This window comes from Dioscorea cayenensis, chromosome 12, assembly GCF_009730915.1.
Source record: "Dioscorea cayenensis subsp. rotundata cultivar TDr96_F1 chromosome 12, TDr96_F1_v2_PseudoChromosome.rev07_lg8_w22 25.fasta, whole genome shotgun sequence".
In the NCBI taxonomy this organism is placed as follows: Eukaryota; Viridiplantae; Streptophyta; class Magnoliopsida; order Dioscoreales; family Dioscoreaceae; genus Dioscorea; species Dioscorea cayenensis.
The window spans coordinates 11858462-11874471 of record NC_052482.1 but is presented as its reverse complement, the minus strand read 5'-3'; positions in this window follow the sequence as shown (position 1 = coordinate 11874471).

Sequence of the window (16010 nt, the reverse complement as noted above, 5' to 3'; positions counted from 1 at the left end):
ATTTATCGCCTTGTTGATACAAGTGATAAGTGCTTGTGTGATATGAATGCGAAGCATTCTTTCCTTATGTTGAGCATTACTTTTCTCGGGTTTTTACATTAATATGTGTGTTTTTATGTTACTTTTATGCAGGTAGGGTTGTGAAACCAATTATGAAGGAAAGAAGCCAATGTGTATCACAATGCACCGATTTTGGAGGAAATCTTGCTAAGGTTCAAACGTGAAGATATAAGTCAGATGCCATGTGGTCGGCATACGGGCCGTGAAGTTTCCAGTCAATTGCCAAAATTCACGTAAGTTAATACAGTGACTACTTCAGTAAACATCTACAGTACTGTATTCGGTGTCTTCACGGCCATATGGCTGCCACTATAAAACTCCAAACTTAGCATTTTTTTCAAGTTTTCATTCTATAGGCTGCTATAGGGGTGCTATAGTGCTTTGGCTCTAAAAAACGCTGTTTTCGGTGCTGATTTCTTCTTGAATCACGTTGTCGAACTCACCTAGGCTTCTTTTATGCCTGTAATACAAAAGAAACCAATTTAGACCATAAAAGGGCATCGATTCATCAAGAAGTACATAAATTATACACACACAAATATGTATAAAATACATACATTTAGGCATTTATCAACCCCCAGGCATTTTACTTGAAAGCTCTTGGGAATATCAACATGGTCACTATGCTCCTTACACGAGGGTGCTCTTAGAGAATAGATAGTAAGCATGGGCATGTTTACCCCAGTGTGATTTACTAGTATTGTGCCAAAATTAATTCCCAGGCTCTGAAGTCTACTATAGTCATCAACACGGCCATCAGCACAGCTGTGTTTACATATGGAAAGGGTTATTTAAGCCCTAAAATTAGATTTCAAGAGGATCTTCTTCTTTTTTTCTGGAGGCGTGGGTTAGGACAGCTGTCAGCATCATTCATGGCTTGATCTGGAGTGTAGACAAGAGTGGAAAAGGAAGATCGTCGGTGACAACCATTGTCAAGCCTTCTCTGATTTGATAATGAAGCAAGAAGGGAATTTGATGGACAATGTCTATTTCTTTTATTGCTTTCATATGATTGATTGTAAGACTATGAGAGGCTAACCATCTTTCGGTGCTTCGGATTATGAACCTTGACTTTTAATGTTTTAATGTTAGTGATATTAATTCTTGAGTATTCTTGTGGTCTCCCTTTTGTTCATATTGTTTATTCATCTTTGTGTTGATTACCTTGTTGTGTGTTCATAGTTAATTTAATGTGGGTATTACTGATAATCGCATGAACGTTCATTTTTCGTTGCTAGTTCCCAGTCGATGAAATCACAATATAAGTTGCCAGTTAACCTTAGATTTCCCTTTTGTTTTCTAGAGAATATATTCTATTCATCTAGCTAGGGCACACATTAGGGAAGGGGTTGAGTCTTCTCTGAGCCTTGAGTGAGGACATATGTTATCAAACCCTCCATAGGTGGTTACCCCGGTCCAAGAAGAAGCTCTTGAATTATTGCCTAGTCATTGCATTTGTCAAGGGGATTAGTCCAGGCCACTATCCTTCCCATTGCTATCTCTTCAACCCAAAAACCATGTATCTTCTTCATTCTCTATTATTTTCTCCTTTAGTAGTTTAATCAATTCAACCCAATCTTTGAGTCAGCTAGATATTATAAAATGAACAAGTATTGAGAGCTATCCTAGTTCCTGTAAATTCGACTACTGAATCCTGTTGGGTACATTTTACTAGTTATACAACCCCTGCACTTGCGGATATGCAAGGGGCATATCATGACGGTATTTGGTAAGTGTTATATTATACATACTATATTGATTATCTTTTACACATAAGTAGTCCTCAAGAGTGTTTTCATTGATAATTAGTACGTAGTTTGTTCTATTTATGCTCTCAAGACAAAAGAAGCAGAACAAAAGCTAGAGGAATGAATTCGGTAGAAAAAGAGGACCAAAAGCATCAAACAGAAAAATACATGGGTAAGGTACACGCCTGTGTACCCTTCAGACATTGCCAAGATAAGCATCTAGAGACATACACGGGCTATTCACATAGCCATGTACATGACCTGCATTCACCAAACTAAAGTCCTCCCGAGAAAAACATAGCTGTGTGAATGATGTTGATTGCCTCCCCGCAAGTGTACGGGATTGCCAAGTGATAACTCATGTAAAGACACGAGGATCGTATTTCATGGGGCTAAGCATCTCATATTACTCCTTCTCAGCTTATTATCTAGCCTAACATCTTAAGTGAAGGGATTTACTCTACTAGATGCAATTAAAACTAAATACAAGTTTAATAACAAATTAGAGAGAACAAGCAACGAGCAAGCAAGAATAACAATGAGATGCAAATGCCTATTGATGTGGATTCCCATTAGGGGTTATCATGATACATGGATGATGAACAAAATATGCAAGGGTAATTTGGACTGATTTTGTCCGTGGAGTCGCCTGATTCCAGCCCTATTTAAAGCCGATTCAGCCGCGATTTTGGCATTCCTTTCTCCATCTTTTCCCCAACTTGAGAGAGGGCTTTGGCTAGGGTTTCGAGGGGTATTGGCCAAGATTTTAGAGAAGTTCTATGGCTCCAACATCGTGATTCCATTAGGAAGAAGGTTGGTAGGGGAGCTTCGATCGAGGCATATCCTATACCGGACGAAGGAATCCTTGGACGACGAGTAGAGGACTCTCCACAAGACCATCATCACGACCATCGAGGGGGTTTCTTTATGGATTCATTGCTTTTACATTCGATTTCTTTGATTGTACTAAGCTCCATAGAGAGCTAAACTCCTAGTTGGTGCTTGGATGATTGTGAACCCTAGGATGTATTGGTTTCATTGAACTTCTTTATTATCCTTTCAATAAATTGATGTTTATTGTGAGTTCCAACCTTAAATGTTTAATTGTATGAACATTTCCCCTAGAGTGACACTAGGGTTGAGATTTTTTGTTGGTAACCTTGTGAGTGAGTGACACACCACGAGCGTTAGACAAAGCTAGGTTGGAAAGGGTTGAGAGGGTAAGTCGAGAGGTACAAGTGCGTCCCCTTTCCCCTCCGGCGTGATAGATTCTACCTCCGTTCCTCGAGTTCTTCACGGCCATAATAGAGTGAGTGGTCTAAGGGATGAACCTCCATTGGGGCCTAGTTGCGCATGCAATGGAGTGAAGCGTTGAGAGGATCTTAGTATCTAGGGCTTAATTGTGGCTAGGGACCTTCCGCCTGGACTAAAGGGTTAGGTCTACTTTTAGGAAGATATTTATCACTTGGAATGCCTAGAGTTCATTGCAACTTTATGCGAGTGTGAGGTGTTGAGATTGTTCGATTTCTCCTCCGGGACATGTATAGAGTTAGGCATAGTTGACCTTAGATTTGGGACTATGTATGTAAGGATTTCCACGACTCACCATGGCATTGATTAGGAAGTATAATAGAGAGTTCTTGCACTTGAAACGATTATCCTAGGTGAAGCATCATCCGAGTACCCCATCTTTATCAATTGCCTTGCCCTCTTCTTTATTCTTGTTCTCTCACTTGTTGCTTTTATTGTTGAGAATTGAATCAATTTCACACTAATCACTATTGATCTTCCACATAGCTAAGAGCCAAATTAAGTATTTCCACTCCCTACTCCCTGTGGATTCGACCCCGCTCATCTGGGATTATTACTTTGACAAACCCGTGCACTTGCGGGATATACACAAGGGGATCTTGTCAACAAGTATCCCCTTCTAATCCATTCACTATCTAATACATGCGAGTAGGTCACATCTACATGTATAACTCATTAAAGAACCACGGATTTCTCCTTAGTGTAGCTCATAGCATGAAAATAATGGATTAAATCCCAAAATAACCCAAGCATGGAATAAACAAACAATAATCCAAAATACATGATAAAATCCCCCAAGGTTCACCGACATCCGGTGGCCTTGGGGGTCTAGTGTGTCATCATACCACAACAAGCAATAAAGTCAAGTAAAACACAAAGCAAACTCATAAATGAAACTCCCTAGATAAAATGGTGAAGGAGGAGGTAGAAAATGTGCCGAATGACGCTTCCCCCGCCAAAAGAATGCAGAATGATGCTTCCTCTAGCCGCGGGTCTCCTTCTTTCAAATAGTTGTCGATTTCCCCTTTGAATGATGATGACTTCTTGCCTTGAGAGCCCTTGACCTTGACCTTGCCTTTGGATGATCTCCTCGTTTCCTTGCCCTTCTTCTTTTTTCCAATGTTGCCCAAGGTCTCCCAAGAAGTCTCCAAGAATCCCACTCCAAATCTGTCCAAAAAGTCGCTCATTCTGCCCTAGAAATATGGATTTATACCCTTCATAGCATACGGTCCATATGGGGGCTCAATCCTCAATAAAATACATGCAAAATGTATAAAATACATATAAGAAAATACCTACATTTAGACACTTGTCAAATGTACACGTCCGTGTACATCTAGCAGTTTGAAGAGTATAATCCAGAGGAAAACATGGGCTGAAGAGAAGCATATGCCCATGCATCTTAAGAACTGAAGAGAAGATCATCTAGAGATATACACATCCAAACAAAGGGATACACGACCCTATGCACCTAATAGTGTACCTGATAAGTGCTATATTATACATATTATATCAATCATCATTATCACTTAGGTGGTCTTCAAGAGTGTTTTTATGGATAATTGTTACTTAATTTGTTCCACTATTGCTTACAAGACAAAATAAGTGCAACAAAAGGCAAAGGAAGGAATTTAGGTGCCAAACGGTGCCGAAAGCAACAAACAGAGAGTTTTACGGGTAAGATACACGGTTGTGCACTTGCCTATATTCATTTTGGCAAGTAAGAAATCCAGAGAAATACACTGACACCATGTACATGACCGTCCACTCCCTAACTAGGGTTCTACTGAGAAGAACAAGACCATGTAGATGAAGTACACACCCATGTACACTTCGGAAGTTATAAAGCATGATCAAGAAGAGAACAAGCTGGTAAACGCAAAACATACGGCTGTTCAACTCAAGAACTAAAGGGGAGATCTATCAACAGAGTTACATGACCAGATGAAGAGATACACGGTAGTGTACATCAAATCATGTTACTGAAGGAGTGAGTTCTCAATTAAACCAGAGATCTACACGAGCAAGATACACGCCCGTGAACTTGCCTGTGAACCGATCGGAATTCTGGGGATATAAATAGAATGCTAAAAAGGTTATTTAGGATCTATTTTCTTACTTAATTATGGATGGATAAAGAATTGAGGACTGACGGCTAGGGTTGGAAGAGATTAAAGAATCATGGAGGAGATCGAAGGATTCGTCGGAGTGACCATCCATATGCGATGATATCGGCTCACATCTAGTTTATCCTCGAAGACATTGAGAGGGTGTTTCTTTTCCATGGCTAGGGTTTCAGAGCATTATTTCCATTGCTTAGATATAAACATTGGCCATATGGAAGGCAAACTTCGTTAGTTGAACGGATTGATGTAGCTTGGGATAACTTTATTTTTTATTTTCTTTTGTGTTCATCTTTTATACAATGATTGTTTATTAGCTAATATATATAGAATTAGTACTATTAAGTCCTTTTGGATTTGACCTTGCTTTTGATCATTATTACTTTGATCGGCATATGCATTGTGTTCATCACTATCATTACCCCTGGGATCAAGTTTGCAATTCATTCAAAGATCTATAAGGGCAAAGTACATGTTCATGTACTTGCCAGTGTAATATCCAGATTCCTGGAGGTATAGATAGAAAGCTAAAAAAGTTATTTGGAGATCGGATTTTGGGAAAGTGACTGAGGATTGATGGCTAGGGTTTGAGATGATTCTAAGAAAGGAAAGGAAGCTTGAAGGAGTTGGCAGAGTGATGATCCAAGGGCGACAATAATACCTCACATCTATTCCCACACCAACGTCTTTGAGTGGGGTTTTCTTTATCCATGTTTAGTGTTCTAGGGCTTTACATCCATTGCTTAGATTTGAGCATAGACCCCATGGAGGGCTAACTTCCTTGGGTGTGAGGATTAATGTAGCTTGGGATTATTTTATTTTGATATTGCTTTTAAAATAGATTGCCTTTGTCTTGTTCGGTTCATCTATGTCTTTTTATTGTTTATCTTACGTGACAAGAGTGGTCATTAAGTAATATGATATCTTGTTCTCAATTAAGTGAACACTGGTAATTCCCAAGTGGGTAGTATCTTCATAGACCATAGAGGTAGCCATTTCTCTTAATAAGTCATTAAGTGAACATTGGTAATACCCAATGTGGTATCTTGTTTTCAATTTGTTTTCATGCCTTTTTTTGTTTATTTAGGGGTGTTAGACATTTTCTTATGTTTTTTCCTTTTCTTGGAAGTGGAAGGACATTTCTTTTTTCCTTTTATGTGTGTAATGGCATTGTGGTGGTTTGATTCAAGAGTTGAGGGTAGATTGGTCATTTTGCCTCAAATTTTATCCTTTTTCATCTTATCTTCTCCTGTAGCTGGCCTTAAGAGGATTTTTCTGCAACTTTGATCATTCATCATCTCTTCTTTAAGTTTTTATCAAATTCTCAAGATTCTTTGGAAATTAAGAGCCAAGCTTCTCTAATTGAAGTTGTTAAGAGTGAGTTCTTTGTAAGATTTTGTTTTGATTATCTTGTTTATTTTCTTTGGCATGTTGTAGTAATTCTTTAGCTTTATAAGTGTTAGCCTTTGTATGAAGGTTCTTGAGTATTTGTTTTGAGTAGAGCTTATCGTGTTCTTCTTTTCTTTATTCTATCTTGTTCTTGTTTATTTGGAGAGTTGTTAATGTCTCCTTTGGATGGATTTTTAGATTGAAAATATGAGCTTCGAATGCTCTAGGAGTTGTTATACATCCCTTTATTGTTTTTCTTCAAACCCCTAGTGAATTATTATAAGGATATTTGTAAAGTTTTAACACTCTGTTATTGTAGCTCAGCCTGGTATTACTATAGATAAGAGAGTTTGTTTTAAGGTACTATAGCAATCATGTGTTAGTGCATGTTGTTTTGAAATGGATGGAAGCTCAAGCTTTGCCAACTAATGATGCTTGTGTAGTGATGAAATTTTTACAAAAAGCTCTTCTCCCGATTTCGTAGTCTGCAAGCAATAATAAGTGATCGGGGAATAAATTTTTGCAACACATAGTTCGAGAAGGTAACAAAGAAGTATGGGGTTGACCACCGCATAGCCACAACGTACCACGCTCAGACGAGTGGGCAATTTGAAATTCTGAATCATTAACTATAGTGTATTCTTGAGAAGATTGTACATCATAGTAGAAGAAATTGGTTTGAATGATTAGATTATGCTTTGTGGGCTTATAGAATAGAGTTTAAAATCGCCACATGGCACTCTCCTTATCCTTTAGTGACAAGTGTCTAAATGTATACTTTATATTATATATATTTTATATGCTTAGCATGTATTTCGTTAAGAATTGATGCCCATTTTGTGCTTAATCATGTGTTATTTACTTTGTAGGGCACAGAGAAGCCATGGAGTACACGAGGACACAATTAGGGCAAAAAAAAAAACCGGGTTTTTTACAAGATCGCTGCATATTTACTATAGTAAGTATTGTAGTTGAAGTTCTGTAGTTTTTTTGGGCAGAGAGTTTTGCCTAACTCATGTGGTCTCCATAAGGGGCTGCATGAAGGCCATATGGACCTTGTTATGATGCGAATCATCAATGTTGTGGGCTTAATACGCTCTCCATATGGCCCCCATACGGCCTGTATGACCTGGCGGTATAAAAGCAAGTTCTAGGGCTAGAATAGGGAGCTTTCACCACCATTTAAGAGAGGATAAGAATCAATAAACGAAGTGATCTTTGGAGGCGAAGTTCAAGGTCTAGAGAAGGTTTCAAGGGCTTTATCACCCAAGGGGAAGATCCATCACCAAAGAAGGAAGGATTCTTAGGACTGGGAAGTGGCCTTCGGCTAGGGGAAGCGTCATTCCGCAATCCTTTGATGGGGGAATCATCATTTGCCCTGATCTCCACCTCCTTCTTCATTATTTTGTCTAGGTAGTGTCATCTGTGAACTCTTATTTTGTTTGCTTTACATTCTTGCTTGCATTTGTTTGATGGCACACTAGACCCCCAAGGCTGCCGGATGTCATTAAACTTTTGGGGGTTGATCATGTATTTTGGATGATTGATGTTTAATTCTAATGCTTAGGTTGATTTGTGATTTAATTCATTCTACTCTTTTTGCTAAGAATTACTTATCTAGAGATCCATAGTTCTTTCTTGAGTTATACACATTGATGTGACCTACTCACGTGTATTAGATTATGAATGAATTAAAAAGGTTTGCTTGTACCGACATGCAGAGAGATTGGATGTCGGTAGCCCTCTGATCTTCAAGAGAAAACTTAGGTTGAGTGTACCCTTGTCTTGGTATTTCCTTGTATTAATGCAATCATAGGGGTGTTAGTTGGGAAGAGATTCTCACCAACATTCATATAGGATCAGGGTTCAATCACCAAGAAATTTGGGTTGATCTAATCTAGAGATCCCTCAGTCCAAATCACCCTTGCATCTTTTGTTCTTCATCCTTTTATCATGATGACCCCTCAAGGGGATCCACATCCATATGTCTTTGCTTTTCATTGTTGTTCTTGTAATCTCTTACTTAATTCTTTAATTTGTGTAGTCATTTCTTATATATTTTATTGCATCTAATAGAGTAAATTCTCTTGCTTAAGATGTTGGGCTAGATACTAAGCGGCGAAGAAGTAATAGTAGATCCTTGACCCCGAGGAATACGATCCTCGTGTCTTTACATGAGGTATTACTTGGCGATCCCGTACACTTGCGGGGAAGCAATCAAGTTTTTTGGCACCATTTCCGGGGACATTAAGGAATTCTAAGAAACTTTTAGCTTATTGCTCTAGCCATTTATGTATTTATTCATTGTTCTCATTTCTCTATTTCTCTTGTATTATATTGATTCTAATCTGCTTCTTATATTTATTTATTTATTTTTCTTTATATCGTTCATATTAAGTGTGCACTATGGCAAATTCAGACTTCGTACGAGAGAGCAACATGAATATATATGCCAACTGGATTAATTGGAAACTAACTCAACATCAATTTTCATCTCCCCAAGATAAGTATTCATACACATTTCAGCCATCTGAAGGTTCAAGCTTGTCAAGTGAGGATAAGTGTTGTAATACGGTGCTTACAGCCTACATGAATTTATGGACTGGTTTTATTGAGGAGAGAAAGCAATGTGCCAATTGAGCAGCATGCTTCGACTACTGAGGAACAACAAAGTAGCAACCATAAACCCTGACTTGTTGGGGCATGCTAAAGAGAACTGATCAGTTACACGGATATAGGAAGCTAGTTTGGATGTTAAGCTTGAGCCAAGAAAATATCAAGGGAGAAGCTGAATGCTATGTATAACATCCTTACAGCATGAATGATAGTTTAGATGAGAGTTCAGTTTCCATAGAAGAAAAAGAGCCTGAATCGTATGATGGGTTAAGGAACAGGACTTAAACCTATCAACAGAGGAAGCACCCGAGTTAGAGTTGAAGACACTACCTGAACACCTTGAGTATGCCTTATTAATGGAAGGGACACAACTTCCAGTTATTATTGCTTCAAATTTGACAGTTGAACAAAAGAAAGACTTGGTGAATGTTTTAAAAAAGCACAAGAAAGTAATTGCTTGGAAGATAGCTGTAATAAGGGGATAAATCCATCATTTTTTACTCACAAAATTTTTATGGAGGATGATCACAAACCTACAGCCTTGCCTAAAAGAAGTCTCAATCAAAATATGAAGGAAATGAAAAGGGTTGAAGTCATCAAACTTCTCGATGCAGTAATTATTTATCCAATATCCGACAATAAATGGCTAAGTCCAGTACAAGTGGTTCCTAAGAAATGTGGGATAACTGTGATCACGGATGATAAGAATGATTTAATTCCAACCCGAATGATCACTAGATGGCTTGTTTGCATTGATTATAGAAAATTAAATAGAGCTACTCAGAAGGATCATTTCCCTTTACCATTTATCGATTAGTTGCACGAATGACTAGTGGGGCACGCTTACTACAGTTTCTAGGATGGGTTCTCTGGCTACTTCCAAATAATCATTGCACCGAAAGATCAGGAGAAGAACATATTCACATGTCCATATGGCACATTTGGTTATCTCCGCATCCCTTTTGGGATATGCAATGCCCCTGCTACTTTTCAAAGATGCATGATGGTAATTTTTTAAGACATGGCGGAAAACTTTATGGAAGTGTTTATGGATGACTTTTCCATCTTCGATGATTCATTCGAGTTATACCTCAAGAATCTAGAATGAGTCCTCATTCGATGTGAAGAAACTAATCTTGTGCTAAGTTGGGAGAAATGGCATTTCATGGTCCAAGAAGGGATAGTCCTAGGTCATAAAATTTCAAAAGAAGGAATTGAGGTACGCAAGGCAAAGATTTCTACCGTAGAAAAGCTATCACCTCCAAATTCAGTGAAGCCATTAGGAGCTTTTCGGACATGCAGGGTTTTATAGAAGATTCATCAAGGATTTCTACAACATATATAGACCCTTAACAAGGTTGTTGGAAAAAGATGTTCCATTCGAGTTTGACAATGATTGCATGAGAGCTTTTATTACACTAAGGGAGAAGCTAATTTAAGCACCCATAATGGTTCCTCTAAACTTGGACTCTCCATTCGAACTGATGTGTGATGCAAGAAATTTTGTAGTGGGTGCAATCCTGGGGCACCGGTGAGACAAACACTTTCATCACATATATTATGCAAGAAAAACTCTAACAAAAGCGCAAGAGAATTTCACTACTCCTGAAAAAGAACTACTTACCATGGTATTCGCCTTTGACAAATTCTGGTCTTATCTCGTTCTTTCTAAAGTGGTGGTGTACACTGATCATTCAATTTTACAATACCTACTTAGCAAATCAGATGCTAAACTGCGATTGATTAGGTGGGTCTTATAGCTTCAGGAGTTTGATCTTGAGATCAAGGATAAGCGGGGAGCAGAAAACCTTGCAGTTGATCATTTATCCCGTTTAGAGAATCCTAATATGGATGCTTTGAGAGAGAAAGAAATCAATGACTTATTTCCAGAATAGCACTTGTACAATATTTAGGTAGTGGAAGAGAAAGATCCACCATGGTTTGCTGATTTTGCGAACTACTTGGTTAGGGGAGTCATCCCAAAATGGTTAACATATCAACAATAGAAAACATTCTTTTCAGACCTCAAGCACTACATGTGGGAAGACCTTACTTATTCAGAGTTTGTCCCGATTAGGTTGTTCAAAGATGTGTATCCCAGACAAAGGATATAAGTATCTTGAAGAAATATCATTCAGGATCCACTAGAGGCCATTATAACAAACCAAATGACAAAGAAGATTCTTTATACAGGCATTTATTGGCTTTCATTATTTCAAGATACGCAGAAATTCATATAATTGATAAGTTCTTATGTGATAAGAATGTGAAGTTTTCTTTCCTTATGATGAGCATTATGTTTATCAGGTTTTAGCGCTAATACGTGTGCATTTATGTTACTTTCATGCATATAGGGTTGTGAAGCTGAATGTTATAGAAAAAAGCCAATGTAGATAGTCAATGCACCATTTGGAGGAAATCTTGAGAAGGATCAAACGCGAAGACATAAGTCGGGCTCAAGATGCGAAAATGTGTGCCAATCCCCGTCTATTCAAGTTAGGACAATGATTTGGAGGGGCACAAAGGTAGTCACATTCGAGTATCCCGGCTTGTCCATTAATAGCAAGATCTTCACAGATGAAGTCATTGTTGAAGAAGCAAAGTGGCCTATGACGTAAATGTATGCCCGTTTACATTACCACAATGAGAACATGTATTCGGTAGTGTTTTGGGCTGTAATGTAGAAAACAGTATAGCAAGCACTATAGCAATCAACTAAAGCTGGTACTGTTCATAGCTGGCCGAAAAAGAGAATTCCAAAGAATCCACATGGGCATGTGGATGTTATCAACGCACATGTGGAAATTCCACACTGGCCATGTGGAGAATCCACAGGACCGTGTGGATGCCCGATTCCAGCTCTATTTAAGGCTGATTTCAACATTCTTTTCTCCATCTTTTCCCCAACTTGAGAGAGCGCGGCAGCTAGGGCTTGTAGAAGTATTGGCTAGGGATTGGGAGAGGTTCTATGGCTTCAACATCATGCTCCATTTGGAAAAAGGTTAGTGGGAGAGCTTTCGTCGGCACCGATCTGGCGAGGTGTATCCTAAGCCGGGCAAAGGGACCCTTGGACGAGTAGAGGATTCTCCACAAGACCATCGTCATGACTACCGAGGGGGTTTTCTATGGATTACTTGTTTTTACATTCGATTTCATTGATTGTAACTAGCTCTAAAGAGAGCTAAACCCCCTAGTGGGTACTTGGATTTGTGAACCCTAGAATGTATTTGTTTCATTAAACCATGTTATATTGCTTTCATTAATTGATTTGTTATTTTAGTTCCAATCTTTTATGCTTGATTGTTTGAATACTCCCTTAGAGTGATACTAGGGTTAAGAGTTCTTTTTGGCTACCCTTGTGAGTGAGTGACACACCACGAGTGTTAGAAAAAGCTAGATTGGAGAGGTTTGAGAGGGTGAGTCGAGATGTAGTGGAGCGTCCCCTTTCCCCTCCGGTGTGATTCATCCTACCCTATTTCCTCAAGTTCTTTGTGGTCATAGTAGAGTAAATGGGCTAAGGGATGACCTTCTACTGGGGCTTAGTTGCAGAGGCAATGGATTGAAGTATTGAAGTGATTTTAGCACCTAGGGCTTAATTGTGACTAGGGACCTTTTACCTAGACCAAAGGATTAGGTCTACATCTAGGAAGAGGATTTATCACTTGGAATCCATAGAACTCATTGCGATTCTATATGAGTGCGAGGTTGAGAGATTGTTCAATTTCTCCTCCGGGACATGTATAGAGTTAGGCAAGGTTGACCTTAGATTTGGGATCATGTATTAAAGGATCTCCATGACTCATTAATGCATTAGTTTGAAAGCATATTAGAGGGTTTTTGCACTTGAAATGATTGTCCTAGGCGGAAAAATATCCGCGTACCCCATTTATATCGATTGCCTTACCTCCCCTTTACTTGTGCTATCTCTCTTGTCTCTTTTACTTTTGTTTACCTTACATCTTATTACACAACTATTATTCAATTTTCGCTTGGTTAAGAAACAATTCAAGTATTTTTATTCCGTACTCCCTGTGGATACGATACCCACTCATCTGGGATTTATTACTTTGACAAACCCATGTACTTGCGGGACATACGCAAGGGACGTTGTCAAGTTTTTGGCGCAGTTGCCGGGGAGTAGGCATTTAGAAATCCTTTGAACTTTGTTTTCTTAGCTATTCATTCATTTATTCTATTTCATATCTTCTTTTTCTATTATTATTCTGATTTGTTTTCTCACTTTGGGTGCAGCTCCAGGTTATGACCAGAGGGAACCCTTCGATATTAATTGAAGGAGACCTTGAACTTGAACGTACACTTAGAAGAAGCGGAAAAGAACCTGTGCAAGAACCATCCAATCAAGCTGAAATAGAAGTTGAAGGGTCAGATAATATGGCAGAACAAAATGAGCAATAGAGGACACTTTCTTATTATGCTAGACTCTCAATTTTGGGTACACATTCGAGTATTGTACAACCCCCGATTACAGCTCTGAATTTCGAGCTGAAGCCAGCATTGATCCAAATGACTCAGCAATCAGTGCACTTCAATCATTTAGCTGATGAGGATCCAAACAACCATATAGAGAACTTCTTGGAAGTTTATGATATGCTGAAGATTAACGGTGTATCGGATGATGCTATTAGATTGAGGGCTTTCCCATTCTCGCCCAAGGGAAGAGCGAAGCAGTGGCTATATTCTTTGCCCAAGGCCTCCATCACGACTTGGAATGAGATGGTCAAAGCTTTTCTTGCTCGATACTTTCCTCTATAGAAGTCAGCCAAGCTTCACAATAAGATATCGTCGTTAGTGCAGATGGAGTTAGAGTTATTGTTTGAGACATGGGAGTACTTCAAGGATCTTTTGCAGAGGTGCCCACAACACGGATTTCCTGAATGGATGATTATTCAGACTTTCTATAATGGGTTAAATCCGAGTACAAGGCAATTGCTAGATGCCACCGAAGGAGGTACAATTAGGAGTAAAACCCCGGAAAAAACCCGACAGTCAGTAGAAGACATGTCCATGAACAGTTATGAGTGGAATGCACAGGAAAGGAAAAAGGTGGGCGGGCTTCATGAAATAAATGCAGTAACTTCATTTGCAGCTCAAGTGGAATCATTCAGTAAGAAGTTATACCTTCTAACTTCTAATAGAGTGGCGATCGTGACTACTTGTATCGGATGCGGTGGAGGACATGCTCCCTCTGATTGGCGAATCTCTATTGGTGATGCATCTTCAGTGGAGAAAGTCAATTTTGTGGGTAATGCAATGAGGAAGCAAGGGAATCCATATAGCAACACCTACAATCCGGGTTGGAAGAATCATCCCAATTTCTCGTGGAGCAAACAAGGACCACAAAAGGCAATGGCACCAATGGGTTTCCAACAACGACAAGCCCCAAACATGGATACATGGTTTCAATCAGTCAAGGCTACACTTCGCAACCACACCGCTTCTTTGCACAATCTTGAGAATCAAGTAGGGCAAATTGCAAAGTCTCTATCCGAAAGACCACAAGGAAGCTTACCAAGTAATACTGAAACCAATCCTAGAGAGCATGTGAAGGCGATCACTCTGAGAAGTAATTGTGAGGTTGAGGGTAGGTTTTCGAGTGAGAAGCCCAATGTAGACACACTCGAGGTCATAGAGGTTGAGGAGGGAGAAAGCAAAGAGAATGAGGTGGCACCCCCACTTTTTAAGCCAAAAATCCCTTATTCCTCTAGATTAAAGAATGACCAAGGGGATGAATAGTACAAGAAGTTCCTGTGTTTGTTTAAGCAACTCCACATCAACATTCCCTTTGTTGAGGCATTGTCCCAAATGCCTAAGTATGCAAAATTCTTGAATGACTTGTTGACCAATAAGCGAAAGTTGGAGGAGAGTGCTTTAGTTTTTAGATACCTCTTGTTCGGCTATTTTGCAAAAGAATATGCCGAACAAGAAGAAAGACCCGGGAAGCTTCATCATACCGTGTAACATTGGCAATTTGTGTGAAGAAATGGCATTAGTGGACTCAGGGGCCAGTATCAACGTTATGCCGTATACTTTCTTTCAAAAGCTAGGCTTGGGATAGCCTAGGCCTACTTGGATGACATTGCAATTGGCAGATCGAACGGTGAGATATCCGAGGGGCATTATTGAAGACGTGCTTGTCAAGGTAGTCAAGTACATTTTTATTGTAGACTTTGTAGTGTTGGATGTCGATGAGGATGCAGATATACTTTTGATACTTGGGAGGCCATTCTTGTGCACTTCCAAGGCATTGATTGACATAGACAGTGGGGACCTGACTCTGTGGGTTGGAGATGATAAGCTCACATACCGCTTCGATGAAGCCATCGGCATTCTCTCAACTTCGATGATACTTTGTATTTTCTAGACACTACTGATGAGATTATTGATTAATACATGTAGGAAATGTTCAACCCGCACCCATATGAAAGTTTGTTCGACCAAGAGATGGACAATGAAGAAGTAGTGATTCTTGGTCCAACGGAAGAAGTGCATTCTACTTAGGGGATCATGAAAAAGATGCTCCCCAAGATGAATAGGATAAGGAGATGCCACCGGAAACTCCCCAAGGCTATTGGGAAGGTGCATGAACCAAACAAGTTGGATAAACCTCTATTAGGTGGTATCAAGCCCGATAATCCCCCCTCTACCTTCAAGAGACTTTGCTCATCATTCTTTCAAGCTATGGGTAAGAGGGCAACCTTCATCTATGAACCCCCATTAGGTAAGGCAAGGTACGTCAAGGTTA